At 42.1% G+C, this 3053-nt stretch overlaps 1 non-coding gene across 1 annotated transcript; it reads right to left on the reverse strand.

Annotated features, from left to right (window-relative positions):
- Window positions 1–1501: 1501 nt before the first annotated feature.
- On the reverse strand, window positions 1502–1582 carry trnas-uga. The gene has a single exon. It is a non-coding gene; the product is annotated as a tRNA-Ser (tRNA).
- Window positions 1583–3053: the final 1471 nt, after the last annotated feature.

Consider the following 3053-nt stretch of genomic DNA (forward strand, 5'->3'; position numbering starts at 1 on the left):
TCTAAAATGAAGAAGTCCCTGAGGAGTGGGATAGATTAGAAAGCTGCCTGTCTCAGGAGCATAGAAAAGTGTTGCAAGTTTTTTTTTGTTACTACAGTGTCAGGGCACATGCAAGAATCACATGAGGAGGACGAAAGCAAGTAGACATGTAGTATATGTCGGGAATTCTGCTGCAATAAAGCAGCATCCCTCTCGACTTAATCGTCTCAAAGCCTGACAGGACAAGATGCAGGTGAACACCATTAACGAGAACATCATTGAACTAAGCCAGAGCGCATGGAGTTCGCTGATTGTCTTCGTTACAAAACAGGATGATTTGTGTTGGATTCCGTGCGGATTATGGAATGGTCAACGCCGTTACAAAATCGAACTCATATCCAATTCCTAGATTGGACGACTGCATCCAGAATGTCGGACAAGCCAGATAGATCACCAAGTCGGACATAATGCGTGGCTACTGGCAGGTACCATTCTCAAAGTTGGTGAACAAATTTCTGCGTTTGTAACTCCATACAGGCTATATCAGTTTAAAGTGATGCACTTTGGAATGAAGAACAAGCCCGCCACACCCAAAGGCACTTGTACAGAGTTGTTGCAGGGCTGACAAATTATGCAATCTATTTGGACGATGTAGTGATCCTTAGCAATTCAAGGAATGATCACAAGGGACTGTTGGCAGAGCTCTTTGAACGACCACGAAAAACAAAACAAAATAAGACTACGACGTAATATTGGGTCAAACAATTCAATTAGTACATTACCTGGAGTCATAAACAGTTCAAGTTTGGCCACTCAGTTCAAATTTTAATCAGAATAAAATATACATTTCAATTCAAATTTTTATTGCGTCTCTTGAAAGTCTTAAAAAAAAAACAATGACCCAATCAGATGCTCTGGGGTATGAGACGGGGGATATTGAACAATTGAAAGGAGGACTGCCAAGTTCTTGCAGGTAACAATCTTCTTGAAAAAATATATCTCAAAAAAATACGTTTTCGCTCTGTGACCTGTGACACAGAATGTCCTAACAAGGAAAAAGAAGACACAGGAAGATCCGAAGACAAGAACCTACAGCTGCCTCGTTTTGAGAAAAGAAGTGTTATTTTGTAAACCTTAATTGGGAGTTTTATCTGAATAGTATTATCGAATGGAACGTCAAAATGGGTAATTGAAATACATTGTCAATCGTGGTTTGTTAATTAATCTCTCTGTTACTTCAGAAATGAAGTTCTTAATTTTTACTTTGTGTAGTTCTTGGACAATCGAATTGTTGCAGACTCCTGTACGGCATAAATCATTTCTGTGTTGCTGGTTTTATAGCAAGCAGGTGGGTTCACGCTGTGTCGTAACGAGTCTAAACAAATTTGGCAATGCAAGTGCGTATCTGTGCAGTTCGTTGAGTGCACTGGAGATTTGCACTATTGGTGACCTGGATGAGGTGATTCTCCCGCCGTGATCTGAATCTCCAAAAGCAGAGCATATCGCGAGGTTCGCCCGCTTTCGTAGTTGACCGGATTCGAACCTGCGTGGGAATACCCAATGGATTTCAAATCGATCGCCTTAACCACTCGGCCACAACTACAGATAGACGCGCAAAGCTCTCATTTCCAGGTCTCTCTTTCAAGGGAGCTTAGCAGTAGTGAATCATTGTTTGGTTTATTTGAATTCAAAATCCACAGCTTTCAAATCGATGAAATGTCGGGACAAAGTGGGTCTGGGTGTTCCACCCCGATAGCTGGAATCGATATTCAACTTAAAAGAAGGCGGAAATTGCAGGAAAATACTCAGCAGGTCGAGCAGGATCTAGGCTGGGAAAAGGCGATTCTACTCTTCAGAACGTTATCAGAACTCCGTTTTCTCCCAATAGTACTGGCAAACCTGTTGACATTCCCCAGAATTTTCTATATTTGTTTCAGATTCCCAACATCCACAGTCCGTTACATTAGCCATTAAAATAATACAGAAATCCCTTTGTGGTTCTGGATAAGATTCCTGTTAGGGAACATTTTCCTAATCACATTAAAAACCCGGAGCTATGCAGGAAAGAGAACCAATGAAGTAGGAGCAGTGAGAGATCCGACCCTGGGACGTCCCAAATCACCAACTGTTCGGTTAATGGATGAACGTGTTGACCAATTACGCAACAGAGACGGGTGAACTGACTCGTTGCACGATTCATAAAACAGTCTTTTCACGAATTCAAACTTCAACCTTCCCCTCCCGAAGTGATTGTTGTCCTCTATCAGTTTTACTATTCCAAAATAAATCCTGGGACATTCACTGTAGTGAAATGGAAACAATCCTGTACCTTCTGCAAACACATCCATGTCACAGAAACCAACTTTTCTACAACAGGAGTCCTGCATTCTTCGAGGCCTTTTCGTAAATTGTTTGTACACGAGTTTTCTCGGGGTCCTGTAGCCGTGGCGAGGTTTGAATTCCTGACGCGCAGGAACGAAAGTCCTTTCAATGTTTCAGATTGGTTCATGTCCAGAGAACAACAGAGTCAACTTCCCGGCCTCTTAAAGACTGGCTCTGTTAAGTTGGACAATCTACCCTTCGTTCTCATCTGATTCCGCTTCCCAAAGAGATTCTAAAGTTTTCCAAAGCTGGAGACACGAGTTTACTGTTATTTTTCCTTGTTTTGTTTAACCAGCCAACTGACGCTATTTTCCTAAAACTTCTTCGCAATCCTCTGCCTTGCATTGTGTCCAGCGATGAGCAAACCCCTTTTGTCGAGAAATTACTGAGGTTGGGATTCTTCTCTTTGGAACAAAGAAGGTTAACTGGAGATTTTCATGGTCTGTTTATACTGATGGGTGAGGGCGCAGTGCGGATGGGTGGGTTGATGTTCTGGAAGAAATGTTGCCAACGATCAGGGTCAGGTTCCAGAGGACTGGGACTAAAGATATGTAATGAAAAACGATATTTGCGGAGAGTATATAGAACCTAATCTCAGGGAAACCGTTAATCATTTAAGACACAGACGAGGAGGATACTCTGTCTTGCATAGAGTAGCAAATCTGCAGAATTCTTGACAATGGAGGGCTGTC

Source organism: Chiloscyllium plagiosum, chromosome 8, assembly GCF_004010195.1.
Source record: "Chiloscyllium plagiosum isolate BGI_BamShark_2017 chromosome 8, ASM401019v2, whole genome shotgun sequence".
Lineage (NCBI taxonomy): Eukaryota > Metazoa > Chordata > Chondrichthyes > Orectolobiformes > Hemiscylliidae > Chiloscyllium > Chiloscyllium plagiosum.